At 42.9% G+C, this 15,281-nt stretch overlaps 1 protein-coding gene across 3 annotated transcripts in view; it reads right to left on the bottom strand.

The window, feature by feature from the left end:
• Nucleotides 1–15,281, bottom strand: part of arl13b (ADP-ribosylation factor-like 13b) — a 93,261-nt gene that overhangs the window by 70,764 nt on the left and 7,216 nt on the right. The window lies entirely within an intron of this gene.

The raw sequence follows: 15,281 nt of genomic DNA, 5'->3' as shown, positions 1-15,281 counted from the left end.
ACCTTACATGATCTGGCCTATATGTTACTGCAGACCCACAACAATTTGGTTGACTCTTAAATGTCCCCTGAACAAGGGCAATTAGGGATGGACAGTAAATGCTGGCCTGGTGAGCAGTGTCCACATCCCAAAAAACGAATAAATAACATTTTTACAAAGTATTTTAAAATCTCGGATTTTCATATTTATATCACGTATTATATTTTGATCTATAATATGTGAACTAATAATTATACTGAATATTACCATGCAGTTTTATCCGTGTTTTATTTTTGCTGGCGTCTGGACACACAATTTTCAATGTTAAAATGGAAATACATTGGAAAACAACTTGGGAAGTACTGGGCTAGGCTCTTCACATTCTCCAGCTATGAAGAGCGACTAGATAGGCTAGGGTTGTTTTCCTTAGAGCAGAGAAGGCTGAGGGGGGACATGATAGAGGTATACAAAAGTATGAGGGGGATAGATAGGGTAGATAGGAAGAAACTTTTCTCTTTAGTGGAGGTGTCAATAACCAGGGGGCATTGATTTAAAGTAAGGGGCAGGAGGTTTAGAGTGGATTTGACTCACTAAATACTATGAAAGGATTGTACTCCAATGATACAGCTCTCTCTTTCCCCATTAGTGGTGCCAGCGCCCCATGAATCGAAAACTATTTCTCCCACTCTAATCTTTGAGCCACATATTTAACTCTCTGAACTTATTTATCCTCTGCAAATTTGCTCATCTAGAGATTATTATCTTGGTGGTTCTGCTTTTTAATCTACTCTCTAGCTGTCCAAGACAAGTGCCCAGGACCTGACGACATGCATCTTTAGGTCTTAAAAGAAGTGGTTGCAAAGACAGCAGATGTACTGGTGGTAATCTTCCAAAATTTGCCAGTTTCTGGAAAGGTCCAAGCAGATTTGGAAAAACGCAAATGTAACATCACAATTCAAGAAGAGAGGAAGACAGAAAACAGGATCTATAGGCCAGTCAGGCTAACATCATTGGGAAAATACTAGAATCTACTATTAAGGAGGTAGTAATACGACATTTAGAAAATTACAATATAATCAGGCAAAATCAACATGGTTTTGTGAAAGGGTACTCATGTTTGACAAATTTATTAGAGAGTTCTTTGAGGATGTAACAAGCAGGATGGATAAAGCAGAACCCCTGTAGATTTAGTGTATTTCGATTTCCAAAAGGCATTTGATAAAGCGCCACATAAAAGGTTACTGTACAAGATAAGCACTCATGGCATTCGGATGACATATTAGCATGGAAAGAGAACTAGCTAACGAACAGGAAACAGAAAGAGAATCGGGATAAATCAGGATGATAAACTGTAACTACTGGATTGCCGCAGGGGTCAGTGCTGGGGCCTCAACTATTTGTAATCTGTATTTATGACTTGGATGAAGGGACTCACTCTATTGTAACCAAATTTGATGATACAAGATAGGTCAGAAGGCAAGTTATGAGGATACAAAGAATCCGCAAACGGATATAGATAGGTTAAGTGAGTAAACAAAAATTTGGAAGGTGCAGAATAATTTGGCAAAATGTGAGTTGTCCACTTTGGCAGCAAGGATATTATTTAATCGGAGAGAGCCAGCAGCAGGCTGCTTTACAGAGGAATCTGGGTGGCCTTCTTCATGAATCTCAGAAAGTTAGCAAGCAGGTACAGCAAGTAATTAGGAAAGCAATTTTTTTATTCAGTAATACGAATATGGGGCAGGGGTAGGCCATTCAGCCGCTTGAGCCTGTTCAGCCTAGAAAAGATCATGGCTGATCTGATAGTAACTTGAAATCAGCATCCCGCCTACCTCCGATAACCTAGCGCCCCCTTGCTGGCCAAGAATCTATCCACCTCTGCCTTAAAAATATTCAAACACTCTGCTTCCACCACCTTTTCAGGAAGAGTTTCAAAGACTCACGGCCCTCTGAGTGAAAAAAATTTGCCTCATCTTTGATTTAAACGGGCGACCTCTTATTTTTAAACAGTGATCCCTAGTTCTAAATCCTTCCACAAGAGGAAACATCCTCTCCACAGCCACCCTGACAAGACCCTTCAGGATCTTACATGTTTCAATCAAGTCACTCTTACTCTTCTAAACACCAGCAATATAAGCCCCCTCTGTCCAACCTTTCCTCATATGACAACCCACCCATTCCAGGTATTAGTCTGGTAAATCTTCTCTGAACTGCTTCCAACGCATTTACATTCTTCCTTAAATAAGGTGATCAATACTGTACGCAGTACTCTAAATGTGGTCTCATAAGTGCCCTGTACAACTAAAGCATAACCTCCCTATTTTAGTATTCAATTCCCTTCGTAATAAATGATAACATTCTATTAGCTTTCCTAATTACTTGCTGTGCTTGCATACTAGCCTTTTGTGATTCATGCACTAGGACACCCAGATCCCTGTGTACCTCAGAGCTCTGCAATCTCTCACTATTTAGATAGTGTGCTTCTCTTTTATTCTTACTGCTAAAATAGACAATTTCACATTTTCCCACATTGTACTCCATCTTTCAGATCTTTACCCACTCACTTAACCTATCTATATCTTTTTGTAGCCTCCTTATGTCCTCTTCATAACTTACTTTCCTGCCTAGCTTTGTGTCATCAACAAACTTGGCAACCATTGCTTCAATCCCTTCATCCAAATCATTTATATAAATTGTAAACAGTGGAGGTCCCAGCGCTGATCCCCATGACACACCATTTGTTACATCTTGCCAACTTGAAAAAGACCCATTTATGCCTTCTCTCTGCTTCCTGTTAGCCAGCCAATCTTGTAACCATGCCAATATTACCCCCTTTACCACGGGCTTTTATTTTCCACAGTAACTCTTCATTCACTGGATGTGGGCATAGCTGGCTAGGCCAGCAATTATTGTCCATCCTCAATTGCCTTTGAGAAGGTAGTGGTGAGCTGCCTTCCTGAACAGCTGCAGTCCATGTGGTGTAGGTACACCCACAGTGCTATTAGGAAGAGTTCCAGGATTTTGACCCAGTGACAGTGAAGGAATGGCGATAGATTTCCAAGTCAGCATAGTGAGTGGCTTGGAGAAGAGCTTCCAGATGGTGATGTTCCCATGTGTCTGCTGCTCCTGCCCTCCTACATGGTAGTGGTCATGGGTTTAGAAGGTGCTATCTAAGGAGCCTTGATAAGTTCCTGCAGTGCATCTTGTAGATAATATACACCGCTGCTGTGCACAGTGCTGGGGGGAGTGAATGTTTATGGATAGGGTGCCAATCAAGTGGGCTGCTTTGTCCTGGATGGTGTCAAGCTTGAGTGTTGTTGGAGCTGCACCTATCCAGGCAAATGGAGAGTTTTCGATCACACTCCAGACTTGTGCCTTGTAGATTCTGGACAGGCTTTGGGGAATCAGGTGGTGAGTTACTCACCACAGGATTCCTAGCCTCTGACCTGCTCTTGTAACCACAGTATTCATATGGATAGTCCAATTCTGTTTCTGGCCAATGGTAGCTCCCAGGGTGTTGATAGTGGGGGATTCAGCAATGGCGATGCCATTAAGTGTCATGGGGTGATGAGTTAGATTCTCTCTTGTTGGAAGTGGTCATTGCCTGGCACTTGTGTGGTGCGAATATTAAATGCCACTTGTCAGCTCAAGCTTGGATATTGTCCAGGTCTTGTTGCATTTGGAGATGAACTGCTTCAGTATGAGGAGTCGCAGAATGGAATGTTTAAATGGAATGTTATTCTTTATTGCAAGGGGGATGGAGTGTAAAAGTAGGGAAGTGTTGCTGCAACCATACAGGCATCGATGAGACCGCACGTAGAGTACTGTGCATGATTATGATCTCCTTAAGGAGGGATATATGTGCATTGAAAGCAATTCAGAAAAGGTTCACTAGACTGATTCCTGGGATGAAGAGGTTGCCTTATGAAGAAAGGTTGAGCAAGTTGGGCCTATACTCACTGGAGAAGAATGAAAGATTATCTTATTGAAAGATAAGATTCTGAGGGGACTTGACAGGGTAGATGATGAGTGGATATTTTTCTTTGTGGGGGATCTAGAACCAGGGGCATAGTTTAAATATAAGGCGTCTTCCATTTAAAGAGGGATTTCTTCTCTCCAGGGGTCATTAGCCTTTGGAATTCTCTTCCATAGAAAGCAGTGGAGGCTGGGTCACTGAATATATTCAAGGCTAGGTTAGACAGATTTTTGATCGACAAGCGAGTCAAGGGCTATGGGGGGCAGGCAGGTAAGTGGAATTAAGGCCACAATCACATCAGCCATGATCTTATCGAATGGCAGAGCAGGCTTCTTGGCCGAATGGCTTCCTCCAGCCCTATTTCTTATGATCTCAGCCTAGTTTACAATTTCTGCAAGCTAACAGTATACAACAGCATTCTGTAAATTCCAAAGCACGCCGCATCATGTTTACAATCAAATTAAATTCAGTGAAGCACCAAGCCCCTAAAAGGTCTTTTAAACAAATGATCCTTGCAGATTATTCTGTGGGAAACAATTTCCCTGTGGCCTGTCTTAGTGATTTTTAACATGCAAGCTTCATTCAGAAACAAAGGTGGTACAATGTAGCTCCAGTCAATCATAAACAACATTTAAAAACATAGAGATAAAAACAAAAAAACTGCGGATGCTGGAAATCCAAAACAAAAACAAAAACAGAATTACCTGGAAAAACTCAGCAGGTCTGGCAGCATCGGCGGAGAACAAAAGAGTTGACGTTTCGAGTCCTCATGACCCTTCGACAGAACTTGAGAGTCAAGTTCTGTCGAAGGGTCATGAGGACTCGAAACGTCAACTCTTTTCTTCTCCCCATTTAAAAACATAATGTGGCTCTGATCAGAACATCTTTACAAGGAGGATAGCCACTTAGGTAGGAGGCTAGTTTATTTGCTTACTAACTCAAATTAGGATTTGACTCCAGCATTGGGCATCAAATGTTGGACTTCTCCATGTAGTGAATACTAAATGTATCATAATTGCACTGAAGCACTGTGATGTATGTCAATAACTGTCTGACTGTCTGTAATGACCATATTGAAATGACTGCAATATTCATTTATTGTATTGATTGCACCTTATGATCCATGTGTAAAAGTTAAATCTGATTGCACTTTTTGTGATGGCCATTTAGAAATGTTTTGTAATGTTCTTTCAGATGTTTTATGAATAAAGTATATTTTTCCAAAAAAATTGTTGGACTTCTCCAACAGAGGACAATTCAAACCTCGCTCCTTGCACAAACCTAACAATGCCACCTGAGCAGAACATCTCCAATGGGATGGTTCAGGACGGTTTCCTCAGCCCATCTAAAGTGAGACAATTTGCAAACGCTGAGTATGCAGGAGCAGACCAAAGATCTGGGACTCTCAAAGACAACAGGTTTGGTAAGCACCAGAATGCTTCAAAAATGGGGATAAAGATTGCATCCATTAATGTGCGTAGTATTAAATCTACCATGTGATGTGTTGCAACCTTGGATCACCTTGCCAAGGTCAAAGCTGACCTGCTGTTTCTGCAGGAATGTGCAATACCACACCTCAGCTTCTACAGGCAATGGTTGCGATGGTGGTCCCATGGGCCATCGATCCGGTCGGGAGGAAACGACTCATGTTCCTCCGGCCTGGGTATTCTGCTGCGGGGATGCAACTTCACCATCTCAGGAGGTTAAGGAGGTGGTGGGCAGGCACCTCCTCGTAGCAGACGAATTGCACAAGAATGCTCCATTCCGGTTAACTGACGTATATGTCCCGGCTCAAAACAGCGTGCAGCTAGCAGTCTTTCATCAGCTCCCACTGCTGCTGGCGACCTCCAGGCCAGTCATTCTGGGTGGTGACTTCAACTGCATCATCGATGTGGCTGGATAATCTGGCAGGGCTGACAACAGACTGGACGCCATGTCCAGGCTCCTGAGGGAAACAGTAAAGGATGCCAAGCTGCCCGACATCTTCAGCAACCTTTTGATGGAGCGCAGCTAAGATGCACCCGGTCATGGCCAGATGGGTCCATCCGTTCCAGGATAGATTTCTTATTTGTGTCCCATTCGTTCACAGTCAGATCCACTGATGTCAAGCCGGTGTTCTTCTCTGAACATTGCCTCCTACTGACTGACTGTCACTTACAGGAAGGCCAGAGGGTTGGCAGGGGAACATGGAAGCTGAATGTGCAACTGCTGACCCCAGAGAACATTGAGGAACTCAAGAGGGATTACCGTGAAGCCCCTCTTTGAGTCCCTGACACACTGGTGGGAAGCGATCAAAGAGAACATCAAGAGGTTTTTCATCCTCAAAAGGTGTCCAGAAAGCTAGAAAGGAACAGAGGGAAATATCCAGGTCCCAGAAAAACATGCAGAACCTGCTTCGGCTGCAGTCAATGCGGATCAATGTGAAGGAGGGCCTCCAAGAGGTGAAGAGCCAGTAAGCCTTGCTCTTTGCCTCAGAGGCCTCCAAGATCATCCTCCCATCCAGAGACCATTCCATGGAGCAGGATGAGATGTGCTCATGTTTTTTCTTCCAAAAGGTACACAGTGAGAGCTCTGTGATCAGCAGCCTGAAGGAAGAAGACGGCTCAGTGAAGGTATCGCAGTCCGACATTTTGAGGATCAGCAAATCCTTTTATTCAGGATTGTATGACATGAAGCCCACAGACAGCATGGCCTTCCAGTCCTTCCTGTCCTCTATCATGGAGGTCTTAGACGACAGTCACAGGAAAGTCCGGACAAACCGCTAACTCCTGATGAACTGAGTAAGGCCCTTGAGTCCTTCAAGAAGAGTAAAGCTCCCAGAAGCAAAGGCTTACCGGCTGAGTTGTATTCGGCTCTGTGGGACTGGCTTGGCCCAGACTTGCTAGAAGTGTACGAGTGTATGCTTCTGGCTGACAGCATGTCAGAATCCATGAGGAAAGGCATCATCACCCTCATCCATGAGGGGAAGGGAGGAAATTAGAAATTGGCAATCCATTTCACTGTTGCATGTGGACTTTAAGATTCTGTCCAAGGTCATTGCCAATCAGCTCAGGTCTGCTCTGGAGTTGGTGATCCACCCTGACCAGATCTACGCTGTACCCGGCAGGACGATCTCTGACAGCCTTGTGCTACTCAGGGATACGAGTGCCTATGTATAGGACAGGGATGTGGACACCTGTCTCATCAGCCTGGATCAGAAGGCCTTTGACAGAATATCACACACCTACATGGTGGATGTGCTCTCCAAAATGGGGTTTCGGGAGGGAAAATGCAACTGGATCCAACTGCTCTACACTAACATCAAAAGTGCAGTTTCAGTCAATCAATGGGTGGGAATCAGAATGCTTTCCAATTAAATCTAGAGTCAGGCAGGGCTGCCCTCTCGCCTCTGTCCTGTTTCTGTGTTGCATAGAATCCTTTGCTGAGTCCATCAGGAAGGATCCAGGCTTGAGGAGTGACAATCCCAGGCAGTGGAGGCACTCAGGTCAAAGCCTCCCTGTACATGGACGACGTTGCCATCTTCTGCTCAGTTCTGCAGTTGGTGCACAGACTGATCAACATCTGCGACCAGTTCAAACTGGCCTCGGGAGCCAAGGTAAATCATGGCAAGAGCCAGGTCACGTCCTTTAGGAACTGAACTGATCGATCCTTTGTCCCCTTCACTGTCAGGTCAGACGGCCTGAAGGTGCTGGGGATATGGTTCGGAGGGACCAGAGCATGCGTTAGAAACTAGAAGAAGCGAGTGCTATGGCGGAAAGAAAATTGAGCATATGGGAGTGATGCTCCCTCTCCATTGCGGGTAAGAACCTGGTCATCAGCTGTGAGGCGCTCTCAGTGTTGCTGTATGTGGCGCAGTTTGGCACATTCCACGCTCCTATGTGGTGGCGATCACCCAAGCCATCTTTCGCTTTATCTGGTGATCGAAAATGGACCGTGGTCGCAGGGACGTGATATACAAGCCTCTTCATAAAGGGGGAAAAAACGTGCCCAACATCACCCTCATCCTGATGGCCACCTTTGTGTGCAGCTGCATCAAGCTGTGCGTAGACCCTCGGTATACAAGCACCAAGTGTCACTACATGCTGAGGTTCTACCTGTCCCCGGGGTGCAAAGGATGGGTCTGGCCACGCTGCCGTGGAACACTCCCAAGTAGTTGGACAGCGCCGTAACACCTGTCCCTCGTGGAAAAATTTATGCAGGGAAACACCTTTGACCACAAGTCCATCAAGCAGTGGTTGGTACGTAACGTCCTAGGGGACCTAAAGGAAAAGGAAATGGTGGATCCTGTCGGATGGTTCCCCAAGCAGACTGTCAAAGTCATTTGGCAGTATGCTTCATCGCTATAACTTTGCAACAAACACCAAGATGTAGCTTGGTTGGTGGCGAGAAAAGCCCATCCTTCCTACATGCCAGTGGTCTCACCCCTTTGCACAATGCCCTGGAGGTGGCTGTGGTGGGGAAGAACCATTGTTCACCTCCTTGTGGAATGTGCCTTTGCAAAGAATATCTGGAGGCAGTGGTTTTTGTCGAGGTTCATCCTGAGCAGTGCTGTGACACAGTACTCTGTGCTCCACGGGCTGTTCTCAGGGACACATACCGACACAAACATCAACTGCAGCTGGAGGGTCATCAACTCAGTGAAAGACACTCTTTGGTCTGCCCGAAACTTGTTGGTCTTCCAGTGCAAACGTTGTCCCCGACCAAGTGTTGCAGACTGGCACATTCCAAGGTCCAGGACTACGTGCTGAGGGATGCACCAAAGCTTGAGGCAGCCGCTGCAAAGGCACAATGGGGAAAGGTTGCTATCTAAGACCTTCCTGCCATAGTGCACTGAGGGGCTGGGAATTGTATAGATCCCTCGGGCTGTATGACTCACAATGAATGTATGCATTGAATACTAAATGTATCATCATTGTATTGAAGTGCCTCAGAGTGCAACATGATGTATGTTGATAACTCCAATACCATTGCATTGTCTGACTGTCTGTAATGACCATATTGAAATGACTGTAATATTCATTGACTGTATTGACGCACCTCGTGATACATGTGTAAAAGTTGAATATGATTGCACTTTTTGTGATGGCCATTTAGAAAAGTTTTGTAATGTTCTTTCAGGTACTTTATGAATAAAATATATTTTTCCAAAAAAAAAACAAATGTTGGTTGGTCTTGAATATTGGGTCTGTTAATGAAATTAAATTAACCATGGGCACAGAGTTTTCTGCTCATGCTACTGTGCAGCATACAGTAGAAGCAATGGAAAACATTTTTCACTGTCCTGACAGATTTAATAAGAATAGAAAGAAAGTCCAGTTTATACTCTCATACCAAACAGACATTTAAGCAACTTTGATTTACTAACATTGAAATTTAAGCAAATTTCCATTTATATCAAATTACTAAAAGTAATGGAAGGCAAAGTACAAATGCAATATTAAGTTATCATTTAATGTTACGAATCGTTGAATACTCTTCATTTGATAGTCCTAATTATAATGCTGGCAGACAGCAAACCTTAGAAGTAGTACATGCTTGGACAAATATAATTATACTGGGAAATCAAAGTAGTGTCGAAATATTAAAATATATGACCCATTGTAGTCAAATAATTTATGTCAAGAACATATTTTGAACAATAGCAATAGTGTAATTAATCAATTGCTTTTAAATCATAAGAAGTTGCCAAATAATTCACCAAGGCTCCTTCAACAGCACCTTCCAAACCCACAAACACTACCATCTACCAGGACAAGGGCAGCAGATAGATGGGAACACCACCTCCTGGAAGTTCCCCTCCAAGTCACTCACCATCCTCTACTTGGAAATATATCGCCGTTCCTTCACTGTCGCTGGGTCAAAATCCTGGAACTCCCTTCCTAACAGCACTATGGGTGTACCTACACCACATGGACTGCAACAGTTCAAGAAGGCAGCTCACCACCACCTTCTCAACAGCAACTAGGAATGGGCAATAAATGCTGGCCCAGCCAGCGAAGCCCACATCTCGTGAATGAATAAAAAAATAATTCTGCCTGCACTGAATAAGTTCAAAATATAGAAAATAAATCACAAAAACAAGTTCACTTATAGAGCACCTTTAATGTAGAAAAATATGCCAAAATGCTTCACAAGAGAATCAACAAACTTAACAATCAAAATTTGATACTGAGCCACATAGAGAAAGAGTAGGGCTGAGTAGTATCTCAATTATTTTTGATAGTTCCACAATTTTCTCCTGTAGCTTGTGGTTCATAGCCTCCAGATGCCTTTTCATGGACTGGGAGACCATCAAATCTTCCTTGCAACCATTGTCAACCAAAATCTTGATCAGAGGTAGGTTTTATGGAATATTTCAAAGAAGGAAAGAGAGGGAGATGGAGAATTTTAGGGAGGGTATTCCAGAGTTTAGGGCCTTGGTGGAGTGATTAAAAGCAGGAATATTCAAGGGGATTATAGGGACAGGGAGGTGAGAGGCCATGGAAGAAGTGAAACAAAGAGCAAGAACATTAAAAATTGAAGTGTTGCTTAACTGGGGGCCAATGTAGGTTACAAAGCACATGGGTGATGAATGAACAGAACTTGGTGTGATTTAGGACACAGGGAGCAGATTTTTAGATGGGTCAAGTTTATGAAGGGTATAACGTAAGAGGCTGGCTGGGTGCGCATTGGAATAGTCATGTTTAATGGTAACAACGTCACAGGTGAGGGTTTCAGCAGATGAGCTGAAATAGGCGTGGGGTCAGGCCATGTTACAGAGGTGGAAGTTGAATTAGTGGTGGCATGGACTCACTTCGGAGTCAAATATGGCACCAAGGTTGCAATCAGAATGGTTCAACCTCCGACAGTTGCAGGGGGAAGAATAGAGTCAGTAGCTAGGGAACAGAGTTTGTGGTGGGAAACAAAGACATTAGCTTCAGTCCTATGAAGATTTAGGGGTGGAAATATCTGCTCAGTCAGTACTGGATGTTGAATAAACAGTCTGACAATTTAGAGATGGTGAAGGGGGTTCGAGAGAGATGTGGTGAGGTATAGCTGGATGTCCTCAGTGTACACGTGGAAACTAATGTTGCATTTCAAGATGATCACCAAATGGCAGCATGTAGATGAGAAACAGGAGGCAATCAAGGACAGATCCCTGGGGGACATCAGAGGTAATGGTGCAGGAACAGGAAGCGAAGCAACTGCAAGTAATTCAACGTCTACATAGATAAGAATTGAAGCAGATGAGTGCAATCCTACCCAGGTGGACAAATGGTAGAGAGGCAATGGAGGAGGTTGATGGGATCAACTATTTTAAAGGCTGCAGGCAGGTTGAGGAAGAGGAATAGCTTACTTTGTCAGAGTCAAAAAGGATATAATTTGAGAGTTTGATCAGAGCTGTTTCAATGCTATGACAGGGCAAAAACACGATGGGAGGAATCTAAAACATGAAGTTTCAGGAAGGATGGGCATGGATTTAGGAGGGGTCAACAGGTTCAAAAAATTTGAAGAGGAAAGAAAGGTTGGAGATGGGGCAGAGATTTACCAGAACATAAGAGTAAGAGATTGGTTTTCTGGAGTGGAATGGTGATCCCAGCAAATTTGATGGGGAGGTGATCAGTATCAGAGGAAAGAACCGTTAGCAATATCAGTTAACATGGGAGCTAGGAAGTGAAGTTGGATGGTCAGCGGTTTGGTGGGAATAAGGTCAAGGGAGTAGGAAATAGGTCTCATGGACAAAATAAACTTGGGCCGGGCATGAGGTTTGGGGTGGTGGCGATAGAGGGAAACTAGAGAAAGATGCAAGATCAGGGTGAGGCTGGAGGATACCTTAGAGGATGTTTGTCCAGGTGAGCTAGGGGAAGGGAGGGAATTGGCAGGGGAAGCTGGTCAGATGGTCTCAATCTTAGTGACACAAAGGTCCAAGAGCTCCTTGCACTTCTTGTTGGAGATAAGGGTGGAGGGATATAAGACTGTTTTTAATGGAGAAAAGAAGCAGGTGGTTTTCTTTTCATTTCAGAGTGAGGTTTTGTGGGTTTAGCAGAATCCCATAGTGTTATGTGGGGTCCGGCTAAATCTGGAGAAAAATGGCTAAACCACTCGAACCACTTCATAATAAAAGAATTCCAAACAGCAATCTTAGATCCTTCAAATTTTCTGGCAGTTGTAACAAAGAAATTTAATCCATACACATGCATTCTAAATAAAAATAACTTAACAAGGAAATAAGTTACTGTACTCTAATTTACAACATGAATGACAACTTCAATGTTCCTCTTGTTCTGATAACATTGAATTCATCTAAACTAAAATGATGAGCAGAATTATGAAATGGTTCTCCATCATTACTCGTATTTCTTCCCACATACATTAACATTTGTCCAGTCTTAAATGGTTCACTGGTAAAGGATTGAGTGAAAAAAAATGCTAGTCATCTACAAATGTGCTCATAGCATTCAGGTATCAAAACCGTATAGAACTACTATACCAATAGTTTTCAATAATTGAGTATGTATCACATACATTTTTCTGAATTAATATTTGATTGAAAAGTCATGTACATATGCCAATTATGTGAAAGAACATGTACACGCATTACACATGTTTCAGCTAAACAAAATTAGTGACAGCCATTTTCTGACTCATTCCTCAGGGAAATGCCTTGGCCAAGCAGGGGCAAGCTGCCTGCTTTAAATTTCAAACAATGCTCGGCAGTTAACTATCAGTCACCATCGATTGGTGCATTCTTCATGGTAACGCCTCTACCAATTAGAGTCCAATTACCAACCAATCAGCACTTTCTTCTCATACACTATAAATTGTTATTTTCCTCTTATGTTGGTATTCTTACAAGTGTCCTGATGGGCAAGATGAAAAGCTTTGACGTTTCTTTTTTCAGCAATAATTGGCACACTGAATAATAAGTTTAATTGACATTTTGAAAGCTAACAGATCTATTTCTTGTAAGAATACCCTTTTAAAAAAAGTCTGCAGGCAGACATTTGCACCACAGCAATGACCCTCTCCAACTAGAGAGAATCTAATCATCTCCCCATGATGTTCAATGATATTACTATAGCTGAATTTCCCATCTTCAACATCTTGGGGATTACCATTGACCAGAAACTCAACTGGATCACCTATAAAGATGCTGTGGTCACAAAAGCAGGTCAGAGGCTGCAAATTCAGCAGCAAGACTTGCCTGGATGAGTGCAGTTTGAATAATACTCATGAATCTTGACAACATCCAAGACAGAGCAGCTTCTTTGATCAGCACCCCATCCACCCCATCCATTAGGTATTCATTTCCTCCACCGCTGATGCGCAATGGCAGTATCTCTATAGGATAAACTGAACAGTTCACCAACGCTCCTTCAACAGCATCTTCTAAACCGGTGACCTCTACCATCTAGAAGAACAAGGACAATAAATGGAAACACCACCTGAAAGTTCCACTCCAAGTTACACACTATCCTGACTTGGAACTATATTTCCATTCCTTCACTCGTGCTGAGTGAAAAACCTGGAGCTCCCTTCTTAACAGTACTTCGGGTGTACCAACACAACAAGGACCACAGCGAGATAGCTCATCAACACCTTCTCAAGGGCTTTTAGGGATGGGAAATAAATGCTAGCTTAGCCATCGAAGCCCGGATCCCACAAATGAATAAAAACAAATTACAGACCAGTGAACACAGGTATGTAACCTTTACAAAACCAGTGTTCAAAGCTGCAGGAGTAGGCCATTCAGCCAGTCGAGCCTGCTCCATCATTCAATATGATCATGGCTGATCAAACACTTCAATGTCTTTTACCCACACTATCCTCATAACCCTTTACGTTATTGTTAATCAGAAATCTATCAATCTCTATCTTAAAAATACTCAATGGCTGAGCTTCCACAGCCCTCTGGGGTAGAGAATTCCAAAGATTCACAACCCTCTAAGTAAAGAAATTTCTTCTCATCTCGGTACTAAGTGGCTTCCCCCTTATGTTGAAAGTGTGTCCCCTGGTTCTCGACTCCCTAACTAGGGGAAACATCTTACCTACAACCCCCTGTCTATTCCTTTAAGTGTTTTGCAGGTTTCAATGAGATCACCTCTCATTCTCTGAAACACTAGAGAATACAGGTTCAGTTTCCCCTATCTTTCTTCAGAAGACAGACCCACCAACCTTCGTTGCACTCCCTCTATGGCAATAATATCCTTTCTGAGGTAAGGGGACCAAAACTGCACACAGTACTCCAAGTGCGGTCTAACCAAGCTTCTAAACAATTGAAGCAAGACTTCACTACTCCTCTACTCAAATCCTCTTGCGATAAAGGCTAATATTCCATTAGCATTCCTAATTACCTAATGCACCTGCATGCTAGCTTTCAGTGGCTTATGGACAAGGTCACCCAGGTCCCTTTGTACATCTACGTTTTCTAATCTCTTACCATTTAGGAAATACTCTGCACATCTGTTTCTTCTACCAAAGTGGATAACCTCACATTTTTCCACATTATATAGCATCTGCCATGTTCTTGCCAACTCACTAAGTCTGTCTAAATCCTCCCGTAGCCGCTTTACATCTTCCTCACAACACACAATCCCACCTAGCTTTGTATCACCTGCGCACTTGGAAATATTACATTTGGTCCCCACATTGAAATCCTTGATATATATTGTGAACAGCTGGGGCCCAAGTACTGATCCTTGCAGCACCCCACTAGTTACAGCCTGCCAAAGCAAGAATGACCCGTTTATTCCTACTCTCTGTTTTCTGCCTGTTAGCCAATCCTTAATCCATGCCAGTACATTGCCTCCTATCCCATGTGCTTTTATTTTGCTAATCAACCTCCTGTGAGGGACTTTATCAAAAGCCTTCAGAAAATTCAAGTATACAACATCCATTGAATGGACATATAATTGAGAATTAAATTTTTGGAAAAGTATCACTGTACTACTAAGCAGAGCATTACTCTGGTAGTAGTCCATTTAGAGTGCAATTTTAAGAACACAGAATATACTATTCACTAAAGTGAATTATCTTTATTTCACAATTACCTATCTAATTGGCAGTAGAGAAGAAAAATGTTAAATTTACAGATTGTATTTGATTGTGCTGATACATTTTCTCTGAACTAAATCCAGAAATTGAAGACCTCACTAATGGAAAAGTACTTACACGCTATTTCTGCGCAACTTGCAATCAAAATTCCCCCTACTGTAATTCTTATTTCTCGGCAGAGATCACAATGACAGAGTGCAAAATAGATTTAACTGAAAGCCTAAATGAGATGTACCACATTCCTCTATGAAAAAAAATTGGGTTTTTACTAGGCAAAGACCTGAATTGTGTT

Source organism: Carcharodon carcharias, chromosome 18 (genome assembly GCF_017639515.1).
Source record: "Carcharodon carcharias isolate sCarCar2 chromosome 18, sCarCar2.pri, whole genome shotgun sequence".
In the NCBI taxonomy this organism is placed as follows: domain Eukaryota; kingdom Metazoa; phylum Chordata; class Chondrichthyes; order Lamniformes; family Lamnidae; genus Carcharodon; species Carcharodon carcharias.
Note: the sequence above shows the minus strand (reverse complement) of the source record. Positions and strands in the feature narration are given on the sequence as shown.